This window comes from Heloderma suspectum, chromosome 2 (genome assembly GCF_057233095.1).
Source record: "Heloderma suspectum isolate Gila_16-S chromosome 2, 16-S_ref, whole genome shotgun sequence".
Taxonomy (NCBI): Eukaryota; Metazoa; Chordata; class Lepidosauria; order Squamata; family Helodermatidae; genus Heloderma; species Heloderma suspectum.
In genome coordinates this window covers 19,397,540-19,412,606 of record NC_139459.1, presented here as the reverse complement: position 1 = coordinate 19,412,606, position 15,067 = coordinate 19,397,540, and the positions used below count along the sequence as shown (strand labels likewise).

General features: G+C 46.5%; 1 protein-coding gene across 1 annotated transcript in view; it reads right to left on the bottom strand.

Annotated features, from left to right (window-relative positions):
- The window catches only part of DCC (DCC netrin 1 receptor), a 1,145,836-nt gene that overhangs the window by 441,332 nt on the left and 689,437 nt on the right, over window positions 1-15,067 (bottom strand). The window lies entirely within an intron of this gene.

The following is a 15,067-nucleotide window of genomic DNA, read 5'->3' as shown; positions in this document are numbered from 1 at the left end:
CCACAAATAATGATGACTGTCACAATAATTCAAAGTCAGGAATTTATTTTGGTCCAGAAAGCTTCTTTTTGTTTTTGTTTGTTTGAAGAATTAGGCTATATCCTATAACAATTACTATATAGTTTTATTTTTAACATAAAAATGTCAAGTATAATTAAACAAACATAATTAATTGCCAATTGGAGCAAAATGAAAGATGAACACACAGAAAAGGTCTCTGTACACTTTTATAAACAGAGGTGCAGGCCAAAGTACAATGACATGCCAGTAACATATGGCCTGAAAGTAGGGGTGCACGAAACCCACTTTCCTGGTCTCGCAGCTTTTCGCGGTGGGGGGGAGGCGCTTCGCTGCTCTCCCCCTGAAGTTCAGGCCGGGGGGGGGGAGGCTTCTCGCCTCGCCCGGCCGAAATTCAGGCCGGGGGGGAGGCTTCCCGCCTCGCCCAGCTGAAATTCAGGCCAGGGAGGAGGCGCCTCGCCTCGCCCGCCCGCAAAATAAAAAGTTTAAAAAAACAAAAAACGCCCCCGTGATAGGCTACGTGATGATTAACGTAGCCTATCACGGCTAGATCTGCAAAGTCAGCCGTGATAGGCTACGTAAATCGTCACGTAGCCTATCACGGGTGACTTTAAAAAAAAAAAAGTGCATACGCAAATGGCGGCCCCCATAGGGGGCCCATACTACGTAGTCTTTACGTAGACTACGGCGAAAATAAGGGCAACGCAAATAGCGTTGCCCTTATTTTCGCCATAGTCTACATAATCTTTACATAGACTACAGTGACCAAATAAGGAACAGCAATGGCGGCTCCCTATGGGGGCCGCCATTAGCCGTACGCGCTTTTTTTTTTTAAGTCACCCGTGATAGGCTACGTGACGATTTACGTAGCCTATCACGGCTGACTTTGCAAATCTAGCTGTGATAGGCTACGTTAATCATCACGTAACCTATCAGGGGGCGTGTTTCTTTTTTAGTTCTATTGGAATGGCAGTGGCGGCAGCCGGTCGAAAGATCAGCTGCCGCCCCCGCCCCTGCCGAAGACCCGACGAACCGCCGCCGGGACCCGCTGCCGGGAGGGACATTCGGGAAAGGTAAGTCCCGTCCCGGGGGGGGGGGTGCGGGGTGCGGGGGGGGGTGCCGGGAATTTCTCCCCGAAACTTGTTCGGGGGGCCGAACACGTTGGTGCTCGGCCCCCCGAAGTTTCGGGGAGAAATTCTCCACCAACCCTACCTGAAAGTGAAAACAAAACATAAAGGGAGACACCTACAGTTAAAAGTAAGCCAGTCAAAGTGTAGTTACTGCTCAGTCAGAAAGGAAGTCTGTAGCTGACTGTTAACAAAATAACACTTAAAAGTCTCTGTACACCTTTATATACAGAGGTGCAGGCCAAAGTACAATGATATGCCGGTAACATAACGCCTGCAAACAAATCATGAAGGGATCTACGTTGCCATGAATCTTGTGCTCTCATTGGCAAACCTCAAGATTCAAGTTGTCGATGGATCAGAACCAGGACGTTGCACTGGCCACCCTGCAGTTTACGCCAAGAACACTGATTTTAGGGAAGTTTTGTAAAGATAGAGAATTTAATGCTTTGAATGTTTCAATAAATGCAGTTAAGTTAAACCATTTGTTAGATTTGGTTTTTCTATGAGAACTGTGTGTGTGTGTGTGTAACCAACTGGTTATTATTACTATTCTTCTTATTCTTATTCTTCTTATTCTTTCTACAAGATAGGAGATAACTGTTATTTGTCTGTTACTGTTCTCCCGTTTGATAATGATAAAGTGTAAGTCAGCTTACACTTGTAAAGTCAGTACATGGGGGTGGACAACCTTAAGTCTGGGGCCAAAACTGGCCCTCCTGGGATTCAAATACCACCCTCCAGGGTTCCCCAGATGGACCCCCCCCTTTCCCTCAATGACCAATCATTTGTTTGTAGGAATGGAGGGACTCACTAGAGTCCACGCTCAGTGGGCGCTTGAAGAGACGCTGCTGCCTCTCGTCTGTGCGAGCCAGGATGCACTAGCCCCTGGAAGGCTCGGCAAACTGAACAGGAGTGTGCCACAGCTGCCGCTCCTCCAAGTGAGCCAAAATCTTTTAGGCAAGATGGGGCTCTATATTTTCATATATGTATTGCTGGGCACAATGGTGGCTGGAAAGGGCCCTTTCCAGCCACTGTTGTGCGCACCAGTAAATATACGAAAATATAGAGCCCCATCTTGTGTAAAAGAGGCTCTGTGTTTTCTGGGAGGGGAGGGGAGAAAGGATCACTGCTTTCTCCCACTTCCATCCCAGGCCAACTACATGGGGCCCGATGGGGGAAGTGGCTTGATGGGAGGAGGAGGCCAAGAGGAAAGCCCTTTTTGGTCTCCTCCTGTCAAGCTGCTGCCTTTGCAGTAGCTGGGAGGGTGAGAAAGGATTGTCACCTCTCCCCACCCGAGCCATGCACCCACAGCCACTGATATTTTCCATAAATTAAATCTTGCAAAAAGTGCTGGCCATTGTGTGCACAATTTAATTTATGGAAAATAGCAAGTCACCAACTTAGAACAGACAGCTGTGGGTGCTTGCGGGTGGGACCAGGGTGGGGGCTCAGTGAGCCGCATCTGGGGGGCTGAGCAGGGGGGAGTCTGTAGGACTCCAGCCCCTACATGGACACTTGTGATATCCCTATTTGGTTGTTTCCTGGCTTTAGTGCAGTCCCCCCCCCCATTTTAACAGGCTTAAATTCTTTTTCTAAGGCTTAGTTACTGCCAGTAAGTGCTTGAGGGCACAAACCCATGCATGTGTTGATGGAAAAAAGTCCTAGGACGCCCAGCATTCCTCAGCCGGCACAATTGGCTGGGGAATGTTGGGAGTTATAGGCCTTTTTTCTGTCTAAACATGCATATGATGGCGCCCTTAAGCTACAATATGCTGGCATTTTTGGATTGTTGACATACACACTTTGTTTTTGGCCCTGCCCACTACTGGGCGGTGGCCACCAAGAGCTTCTCTGAATTTGAGTTCAGCCCTCTCTGGCTGAAGGAGGTTCCCCACCCCTGCATTAACAACTTACTGCAAGAAAATTTTAAAAAAAGCAAAATAATAATACCAATTAGTGCTGTGCCAAAAATTTCTCCCACTTTTTTCCCAACCGTTCTCATTCAATTTGATAGAAATGCCCTACCCTGTGTCCAGCTTGCCTGGCCATGGGGCGGGAGGGTGGGCGTTGTGGACTGATGGGGCGAGAAGATATGGATGACCACCACTGGCATTTGCAGTGGAAACACCGAGTGTGGGAAGGAACAGAGAGGCACTTTTAGCTCTCCACACCCCTCCCTACTGCCTCTCGGATGTGTGGCTCCCTCCTGCCCTCCCTCATGCAGTGTGGGTTTCTGCCGGTCGCTCTTTTGGGGGCCAAGGAGGAATGTTGGGTTCACAGTCCAATTGGCCGGGGCTATGCCTCTTTTCGCCTACTTCACACTGTAAATGGGTTGGGTGTGTCCTCTAGGCAAATCTGGCTTACTTGGTGCTTTGGTTTCTGGTCACGTTTTCTAGGAGGAGCTGTTAGGATGGGCAATGGGGATGAGAATAGGGATGGTGAGCATTCAGAGGCACTGTTCTGGTGACAGGTGATGCCTGTGGCCTCCTGCTTTGGGTTTTGCAGCCCATTAGGGGGATAAGAGGTACCTGTGAGGCCGACTGAACTCATCCACCCAGTGTTTTGTGGCCTGGGAGGGGGTGACAGGGGTAGGCCAACCTTTTCCAAAAGGGGTAGCCCTGTAGGGTAGGGATGTCAGAGAATTCCACCACAGCCTGAAATGGGATCGAATTCCCTTCAGTCCATGCCATGGAATCCTCTGCAGAACGGCACCACGAGGTCCTGCGGAGCCAGCAGTCATGCGGCTTTTTTTTTTTTTTTTTGTCATCCACAAAGAGTTGTGAAATTTTCACAAATAAAAATACAGTGTAGTATATTCAGATAATAAATACGTAAGTTTTTTTAAAAAAGGAATTGTGCTCACCACCTTGTTTGTGGGTGTTCTTTTAAAATTGAAATCCCCTGTCTCCATTTACTTTCAGCCAAAACACTTGCTCTTCCTAGGGGCTTCCCAAAAGAAGGCTGTCTTAGGTGTGCCTGAGCGATAAACTATTTGTTTAAAGCAATGCTGTTTTAAAGAAAGAAAAAAAACCTTTTGAAATGACCATGCCGCTCCAGGACCGGCATGGTCATTTTAAAAGGTTTTTTCTTTCTTTAAAACAGCATTGCTTTAAACAAATAGTTTATCTGGCACACCTAAGACAGCCTTCTTTTGGGAATCCCTTAGGAAGAGGAAGTGTTTTGGCTGAAAATAGACGGAGATGGAGGATGTCAATTTAAAAAAAAAAACGTGAATATTTATGAAAAATAGCAATTATTACGGAAGTTATGCAGACTCACGGAGATGGCTAGTACCAGAATTTTGGTTGTCGGTACGGATTTATCTTCATAATTTTTGGAGCAGAAAAAAAAGAGGAGAATTCTGGGGGTTGTGAACAGTGGAACAGAGCACTGGCCACAAACTGCAGAAGTCAAGTGGCATGGAAGGTACACAATTTGTACATCCCTACTGTAGGGTGGTAAGATGCTATACCACTCTACAGGCTTTGAATGTTTCCACCCATTACAAGTGCCTAGTTAGTTTTTTGTGCATTTTTGGGCAAAAAAATGCACGTTTCCGCACATACACAAACATGTGCATTCGCAAAACTGCACATTTTTGCGCATGCGCAAATATGAGCATTTTGTGATCAAGGCCACCTGGGTGAGTGCAGGCTGATCACTGAGTGTGGGAGGGGCTCGAGAGCAGTCTGGGGACTGGCAAAAGGGGCAGGGGCTGGGCTGGTGCCTCAGCAACCTGGACAGGGGTTGGTTTGCACATCCCTACAGCCTGTAGCCTCCTTGGCTTCCCGCACTTCAGTTAAAGCCATCATGAGGAAGACATCATGAGACAATTCCTCCCATGGGGCTTTTTCAGTTCAGACAGTGCAGGTGGCCTGGAAGGCTGCAGAGCAGTGGAGAGATGTGCAATAGAGAGAGAAAACATACACAGCACCCCTGGCCACCTCGCAGTGATTAGGTCAGCTCAAAAATACCACCCAAAGAAATTCAAAATTCTGCCTCAAGAAAGTGGAAGCCTCAATACAACTGATGCTGTTGCCACCTACAGAAGCAGTGCAATAAACCAAAAACCCCTTAGGAAAAAAGAAAGAAGCTGTGCTACATCACCTGACAATAGCAAGCCCTATCTGTGAGAAACAGTTGGAGAATTTATCCTCCCCTAGGAGAAATTCAGCGAAATTGTAGGGATGGGGGAGAATTTCTCCCCGAAACTTCGGGGGGCAGAGTGCCAACGCATTCGGTCCTCCGAAGGTTCGGGTAGAAATTCTCCGCCACCCCCCCGCCACCCCCCCACCCCCCCGGTATGGGACTTACCTTTTACGAATGTCGCTCCCGGCGGCGGGTCCCGGCGGCGGTTCGGCAGGTCTTCGTCAGGGGCAGGGGCAGCAGCCGGTCTTTTGACCGGCTGCCGCCACTGCCATTACAAGAAAAGTAAAAAAAAACAACAAACGCCCCTGTGATAGGCTATGTAACGATTAACGTAGCCTATCATGGCTAGATTTGCAAAGTCAGCCATGATAGGCTATGTTAATCGTCACGTAGCCTATCACGGGTGACTTAAAAAAAAAAAAAGCACGTACGCTAATGGCGGCCCCCATAGGGAGCTGCCATTCGCGTTCCTTATTTGGTCCCTGTAGTCTACGTAAAGATTTACGTAGACTACGGAGAAAATAAGGGCAACGCAAATAGGGCAACCACTAAGCTATTTGCGTTCCCCTTTATTTTCTCCGTAATAGTCTACATAAATATTTATGTAGACTAAGACGGAGAGAAATAAGGAACGCAAATGGCAGTGGCCGTAGCCGCCGCCATTTGCGTACGCTTTTTTTTTTTTACCCAGCAGCCACCGCAGCTGGAAATCCAGCTGCGGACAGCCCTGGCCTGGCCGGCTGCTCTGCGGAGCCGCTTCGGAGCATAGCCGGCCGTCGAGGATTCCGGGGGGGAGGACCGGATCGCCTCCCCCCCCGTTGAGGATTCCACGGGGAGGGACGGAATGCCTTCCCCCCCATGAACAGAATCCATGGAAAGGTAAATGACTTTCGTACATCCCTAGACAGGATTTCGGCTTAACTTTTTAAGTGTAGGCAGAGGCTGAGAGATCTTCTTTCTTTTAATAGTAATAGTAATAGTAATAATACACCCCCTGGCACTCTTTCCGAACTCCCAGGAAATCTCATGACCTCTCCCTCCCGAATAGGCATTCAGGAAAGACTCCGGGGATGCAGAAGCTGTTGTACTTTAGCAATTGGGGATTTTAGAGTTTAAGAAACCAAAAATACCTCCTAAAATTAAAAAGGTGTGTGGAAACCCTGTCCCCCTTACCAAGGAGAAAATTCTTGAAAATTCTCCCCCCCCCCACTGCAGAAGAGTCAGAAAAAAATGCCTCTTTCGCAGGGAGAGAAAAAGTTCCTGAAAATAGGGGGCAGGATTCAGCGCAGCACTACTTATGACCACCACCACCTTCCAGGGTGGTGCTTCCAGGGAGAGGGATGGAAGGAGTGGCCTGTCTTCACCACACAGCCATATTGTGAGAGGCAAGGAGGGGGAGAGGAGGAATGGAGAAGCAGCCACTGTCACTTATGTACTGTCACGTTCATTTGTCCTCTCCCTTTGCAATCAACACACTCCAGGAAACAAAGCTTTAGGCCAGCATTACTTTATTAGTAAACAACAAGTAGCTTCTTTACAAATGCAGAGGAAACTCTCAGACTCCACAGAACCAGCTAATCCACACATCTACGAATGTCAATAGAGGATACGAAGTGGAAGTTAGAGAAGTTGCCAGCAGTCTGGACATGAACTTCACGGCCAGACTTGCTTGGCAGGGATGCCCATCCCTTAAGGTGTCTACCTCCTACGTTGGCTTCCATGAGAGGCCAACCTGGTGGAGCACCTGAGCCCGGCCCCTGACTTTTCCCGCTTCACTCTGCGACGGACCCTAGAGTCCCTCAAGTCACGCCCCTTGCCCTCCTCCTCCTCCGAAACTTGAGTCCTCATGGTGGAGGTGTGGGGGAGCCATTCAGGCTGGGTCATCTGTGTGTCAAGGTCTTAGGAAGGAAGTCTTGCCATATCTGGACTCACTGGGGAGGGTACCTCCCTCTGTTCCTGCTGTTCCCATTCTGATTTTGAATCTGAGCTGCCAGGCATCTCCACATGCTCAGATTCATTCCTGGCACCTACTTGGTGCTGCAGGTGAAGGAAGGGAATTCCATGGCATTTTGGTGGTGGCACGTGAGCATGCATGTGTGTCAGGAGTGCCCTAGCTGCCTCTTTCAGTCCCCTCCAATAGCCAACTCAGGACACAGATGACGGGGATTCTTTCCGAGACTTTATTCCTTTATTACTTTATGACTCTTACAGATAATAATCACTAGCGACTAAGCAAGGAACAGCACTGGGGAAAGATAGCAGAGTAGCCTAAGTTCCAGGTAAGGCAGTTGGTCCCCATTTGAAGGAGAACCACAGGAAGACTCTGAACTTATGGGCTATGGAGAGATCCTCCCTCTTTCCCTTGGGTCCTTGGGACGCGACCATTGTTTGAGAGCCAAATGAGCGAAGCGCCTCCTTTCTGCGCCCTCCATCTGTCGTTGCTCCCTGCGTTTGTGCCGAGCATCCAGCAAGCCCCCCTCCAGCGCTCTCTCACTGCCAGGGTCACTATCTCTCCCAGGAATGCTGGCAGGAGGAATCTCTGCCAGCTGCTGTGCTTGTGAGAGATGAGCGAGCTCCTCTCCCACGGATTGCTGTTCTTCCTCAGAATCAGAACTGCTCTGGGGCTCTATGGGCTCAGTCTCCGCCCTGACAGTGTGTGTGCAAGAAAGGCCTTGGGGCCACTTGCGGCCCATGGGCTGCATATGGTCTTCTCTCAGCTACAATTTCATACTGTGTTATAGCCTTTGTGAGCTGATCAGCGAGAGAGGCTATGACCCTGCCAAAAAGTAATAATGAATGGATATTTTAAAACTGGGGTAGCAATTAGGAGCTCATAGGAAGCCATTAATAAGAAAATGCTCAGAATGTAGAAATGTAAAATAAAAGATAGTTTCAAATGTGATTCACCAGCTTAAAGAAATATGGGACCTTCCCCTGGTCATTTGCAAAATGAATGCAGAACAACTTACATAAGTGCATCAGTGTGTTAAAATGTAATTGCACCATTTTTGCACACCTAGCAGGTAGGCCACAAATACTGCTCTAAACTATTAAATACCTAATTAGTTGCCTCAAGGTGGAAGAGTCATGATAATGTTTCTAACTGTGTGGTACTTAATAATAGGAAAATGGACCAACATTTGGCATGGTTATTCCTCTCCTGTTACCTCATACCACATTGACAAGCAATGAGTAAAAGGATATTTAAATCATTTGGATACTTCCCAATGACCTAGAGAGATGAAATTTGGTGCATACGCAATCTGAAGAACATTGGTTCCTAGAAAAATATGGAAATATGCATCTGTCCCTCAAAAAAAAGAGGGCACTCAAATAATGCCCCAAAATTTCACGTGTCAACCACACATGTGAAAGCTGCCACATACATAATCCAAAACACCCAGATGATTAGAAGGGCCCGAATGGAATTTGTTTTTGTATTCCTCAAAATGGACAATATAGAACGTACTTCCAAATGGTTACGGAGGATCCACACCACCTAGAAAGCTGACCTCTCTCTCTCTCTCTCTCTCTCTCACACACACACACACACACGCTATGGTTATTAGAAAAATTCTGCAAGGGAGAAATGTGAACATCTCTCTGTCTCTGTCTGTCTCTCTGTCTCTCTCTCTCTGTGTGTGCATGATTATTCAAAACTCCAATGCAAGACAACGGGCAAGCACCCTGTCTCTCAACCTAATCTAATTTACAGATTTGTCATGATGATAATCAAGGTAAAAATTGTAGAACATTTTGTACACTGTTAGGTATTGACTTCCTGGCTGCAGAAAGGCCTTTCCTATTCCCACAATATTAATAGGAGCAGGGCAGGGTAATTTATATCTTTGGCAACTTTGGAAATGACCTGTCTTTGTTTTTCCAGTTCCTTCCTACCCACTAATCATCTGATACCTTTGCTTCTCCATTCATTCAGTGGTCTCCCCAAGACCACTGTCAGTTTTTGGTTAGAGATACCCTAAGGCTGTTTTGATCCTTGGAGACTATTGTATTTTGACTCTTAACTCTCGCTGTTAATTGTAATAATGATAACAATAACAATCTCATTTTTATTGCGACATTAACCCTAGGAACAAAGGAAGATGCTTCTTACAAGATTATTTTTTTTCCCCACTGGACCACGTTTGCTCTGAGTAGGGCTGTGCAAACCCATCCCCGTCTGGGTTCTCTGGGTGCCCACCCAGCCCCTGCCCCTACTCGCTGGGGCCTGGACCATGCTCGAACTCCTCCTACACTCAGTGAGCAGCCTGCACTCACCTTCTTGGCCTCTTCGAGCTCTGCAGTTGCCATCCTTTGAAAAACAAAATGGGGATCACAAAAATGTGCATATGCAAATACGCACATTTTTGTGATGACCATTTTATTTTTTAAAACATGGTGACTGTAGAGCTTGACGAGGCTGCTGGGGTGAATGCGGGCTGCTTGCTGAGTATGGGTAGGGGACAAGCAGGGGCAGGGGCTCGGAGAGAGGGGCTCGGGGATGTGGGCAGGGGAAGTTCCGCCAGATTCCTGGACTGAGTCGCAGTGACTCTTCTAGGTCTCCACCTACCTTGTCCTTTTAACTGGAGGTGCCACAGATTGAAGACACAAGTAAAACATGTGCTCTACACTGAACTATAGCCTTTCCCACTATCCAATGTATACATCATAATTTAATTAGATGTCCAAAAGATGTAATCAGTACTGATGTTGCTGAAATATCTTCTTTACAGTATCAGAGATTAGGGATGGATGAAGAATTTGTTGGACTCACATTTTAATGCCAACATAGCAGTGGAGGCTGGTGGCTCTGATTTCAGTGGTGCTGTGATTCCACTCTGGGTTTTAGCAGAACCACTCTAAAGGAGCTTTCCAAGTTGTCAGACCTGATCCTCAAAATGGGTCCAGTACCTTGGATACCTCCTTTAGTGTTCTGACTGAAACTGAGATGGATTCACAGCCCCACACAAATCTGAGGCACCAGCCTCCTCTGGAACATACCTAATTCTCACTTGCTGAACCTACACAGAAACCAGAATTCAGTTATACAGTGATATCTACACTTTTACAAATTTTGCCATGTAGTTCACAAATAAAACAAATGTGCACAAAATGTGCATATAATAATGACACATGTACACAAACTTGTATATTAGGGAAAAGTGGGCACACATTTGCACTGTTAGGGAAAATTGCTTGGACAAAATTTATTTTTATTTGTTTATTTATTTCATTTCTATACTGCCCAATAGCTGACGCTCTCAGGACAAAAGGATATATTTAGACAAGTGAATACAAAAATGTGTGTGTTTGGACAAGTGCATACAAAACTGTGCGTATTAGGAGAAATGGCCATGAAAACAACGTGATGTGGCTGCAAAAAAGGCAAATGCTACTTTGGGCTGCATTAATAGAAGCAAATAGCTTCCAAATCCCAGGATGTACTAGTTCCCCTCTACTCAGCACTGATTAGGCCCTATCTGGTTTACTGTGTCCAGTTCTGGGCACCGCACTTGAAGAAGGATGCAGACTTGCCAGAGAGGGTTCAGAGAAGGGCAACAAAGTAGGGATGGCAGAGAATTCTGCCACAGATTCCAATGAAAAATTCTGGCCCCCTCGAGTCCTTGGAGGAACAGACCACTCACCTCCATCGCCCCGCGAAGTTTGCGCCGGCCAGATCCTACCTGCTCCTGGCCGGGTTCGGATTGTCCACTGCCGTCCGCTGCTGGTCTGCAGAAGCAAATGGTGTCCAGCGTAGTCATTTGTGTCCCTGCTCTTTGCTGTGATAGGCTATGCAAAGATTTACCCCCCCATGGACCCCCCAGTGGACTCTGGTGAGTGGGGTTCGTACACCTCTACAACAAAGATGATCAGGGAATTAGAAACAAAGCCCTATGAAGAGAGACTGAAAGAACTGGGCATGTTTAGCCTTGAGAAGAGAAGCCTGAGGGGAGATAGGATAGTGCTCTTCAAGTACTTGAAAGGTTGTCACAGAGAGCAAGGCCAGGATCTTTTCTCGATCATCCCAGAGTGCACGACACGGAATCATGGGCTTAAGTGACAGGAAGCCAGATTCCAGCTGAACATCAGGAAAAATCTCCTGACTATTAGAACAATATGACAATGGAACCAATTACCTAGGTAGGTAATGGGTTCTCCCATACTGGAGGCTTTCAAGATGAGGCTGGACAGCCATCTGCCAGGGATGCTCTGACTTTGATTCCTGCACTGAGCAGGGGGTTGGACTCGATGGTCTTATAGGCCCCTTCCAACCCTACTATTCTGTGATACTATGATAAATTGTGATGAAGAATAGCTTAGATCTGTGGTATAAATAGAATGCATCTCTTTTCATGGTGAGTGACAATGTGACATATCCAGCCAAAGACCAAAATAAATCCCTGTATATGAATGAATGCTCCAACTCAACTAGGGATAAAATGACAAAGGCTGAGATGGGGTGGAGATTAGAGATGAAAACAGGAATGGCTGTAAACATTCCAGATGAGGCAGATGGAGAGAGAAGAATATGTGTGTGGCTAACTGAGATAAATAAGAAAATGGAGAGGAACAAGAGCAAACAAAAGGGCAGGTTTTAAATAGAGATCAACTGGAATAATGCAAGGAACCTTAATACTGATGGAAGGTTGGGGAATTTGAACTTGGACACATGTTACATGACTCCCTCTCATTAGGCTCTTATCATACACAGGACTTCCACTAGGCTTATACATTTTTGTTAGGTAATTTGCTTGTTTTCCTCAAAATCCTTTGGATGCTCCCCACAGCAGAACTTCCACATCTGTTTCAAAATTTCAATTTTGGTGTAATTCAGGAACAGCTCTAGTTTGTTGTCACAATCATCTGGCACAATAGCTGCTTTCTCACCTAGTTAAAGAGCCAAGTCCTTTGGAGATTTCTTTGAAGTCTGAGCATCTTCTGGTATTCAAGACACTGGCTTAGCATAACAGTAAAGAGAATGATTTGTGAGCTGCAAAACTGCAGATCATAGTCCAGTAATTGTCTGCTGGGAAAACTGTGTGTTGTTGTAGAAAATTCTGGGGCATGTTCTACTATAAAGTGCATTCTCAGAACAGACTTTGCACATACAACAGACCAAATGTTCTGCTGCCATGGTGCATGGCAGGCACATATCAGGAGATTTAAATAGGGATATGAGAGTATTTAGTTCCTGTTGGCAAATCACACAAGCATCTCCTGTTTCCAGCCCCAAATACAACATGATCAGGAATCCAATTTTCGGGATTTTTTTTGCAATTTCCTGAACTTGTGTTCATGCGTGCACTTACACGAATCCCCTCTCTACCTCACATTTTTACACTTCAGTCTATGGAAGAAAATGTGCATTTTTTCCCATTGGGATAAATTACACACTTTAAAAAATGTACATTTTCCTGATTTTTTTTTTAAAATCTGCATTTTTCTGATTGGGAAACAAAAGAGATGTTCATATTTGGGAATGCCAAGGCGGTGAAACAAGCGTCAAGGAAGAATTCAGAAAACTTCTACAAACTTGAACACTGCATGTTCACCCATTCCTAGCTTTAAAGGAAAGCTTGTCCACCATTACTGATTTTCTCATTGGAGAATCCCTGGTAAGCTTCCAAGAAATCACATAATTCCTTTGAATACAGTTAGAAAACCATTGGTCTAACCTTTGAGAGAGATGCCACAGGACAGCCATAATACAGGTATGTGCAGGAGTTGACGATGCGCCATGGAATGGTTCTATATGTAGTGCCAGCATTACAAAGACTGTCAATTGTCAAGCAAAATTACTGTTATTCTCCAACACCAGGAATCGTTCAGTACTCTGGAGTTACAGTAATTTGTCTGACAATTTCTGTGCATGCCTCAGGTTAATGTCAGATCCGCTATTATTGTAAAGAGAAAAATAGCTCTTTTGTAAAAATAATGTATAAACAATAAATGACTTGGTATTCTACCCAAGCACTTAAAGGAAACTACATTTATTTTGTTCACACTGAAAGCCTGAAAGTTCACAGGACCGGAGGCAGTTTTTGCCATAATAGAAGTCTTAAAACGGGTTTTCAAAGTTTCCCCCTTTTTTGTAATTAAGAGTGGCATTTTAAGCCCAGTGTTAAGAGCCATCCCTCTAGCTAAACAGGAGATGATATTCCTTATGGTATCAGACTCTGTAAGGGATGAATACTTTGCTTCTGTCTTCCATGTCATGACAGTTAATACCTATACACATATTTGCAAATAGCTGGACTATGGAGAATGGTACTTGAAAAAATAAATTGTGCACAGCTCAGCAATGTGTGTGTGTGTGTGTGTGTGTGTGTGTGCAAAAGGCCACTACTTCTCACTAGATGCAGAAATGCCCTAACCCCAGCGCCAGCTTGTCTGGCTGAAAGGGGGGGCATTGAGAGCAGGTGGGGAGAGAGGATGTGGCTGCATGTCACTGGGCATCCCCAGTGGCACCACCAAGCAGGGAGGGGTAGGCAGAGTTGCCTTAAGCTCTGCCCCCCTCCCAACCAAAGCTCTCTCGCTCACACCGCTCCCTCCCACCCTCCCATAAGGAGTGCGGGTTTATTACTGGTTGCCCTTTTGGGAGCCATGTAGGAATTTTTGGCTCACAGTTCAATTGGCCTATTACTGTGAGTCTTTTTGCCTACTTCTCACTGTTATTGGGGTAGAGTGCGTCCTGAAGGCGAATTAGGTCCAGTCTCTCATAGGTCACATTTTAGTTGGTGGCTAGGACGGGCAAAAGCAAAAAGAGATTAGGGATGGTGTGCATGCAGAGGCACCTTATAGTGACAGGTGATGCCTGAGGCACCCCAAATGGGTTGTGTGGCTCAACAGGGGGATAAGGGTTGCCTGGGAGACCAACCATCCTCACTCACCCAGGTGTTTGGCAGCACCGGGAGGGGGTGACAGGGGAAGGTCTACCTCCCCCAGAAGGGGCAGTCCAGAGGGATGGCGAGATTGACTCCACCCCTCAGGCTGGGTGTACTTTCACCCAAGAAGTGCCAGCTAGTCGCTGACACAGTCAGGTGCGCATCCTAGGTACCCCTTTGCAGATATTTTCAATAAATGTGGCCCAATTTTCAACCCAAACTTTGTGTCTTCTTTGACCCATCTCCGCTCGCAATGGCATGGCACATTTGAAAAAGAGATAGCGGTGCCCCCCTGTTCCAGCTGGGCTTGTAATTTCAAATTATTTTGGAATTTTTGCTTTATATTGAGCCTGATTACAAGCCAAATCAGGCCCTGGCATGCCCCTATGATGTCACTGGGACAGCAGTTGGATCTGGTGTCTTGCCTTGCCAACTTGTTGAACCTCCACACGCCCACCTCCAGATGCCCTGCCTCATATCTGCTTATTGTGCCTGCTGCTGCTCCATGGATGTGGAGGGAGGGAGGAAAGAATGGTGCTCTCTCTTGTCCCTCCCCTGTTTGGCAGCTGGCACATGGCTAGAGCTTGGAGCAAGACAGTAGGAAATGTAGTTTCCCCCAGCATTGCTGATGCTATTTGGCAGGGAAGGAAGAGTTTTCACTGTCTCTGGTGCAGATCAAATCAGAGCTGGAGAAGAACTCCACTGAGTGCTGAGCTCACCTCACCTGATATTTGAGACAGAGGGTCTGCACATTTCAGGACCTCTGCAGGAGAAGTGCAATTCATCATCTTTGGGTGTTCTGAAGACAGACACCATGCACCCCGTGGGAGTTACTGTGGAGGTCTTTCCGGGATCAGGGGTAGGGATGGTGCAGGCATATGGTTG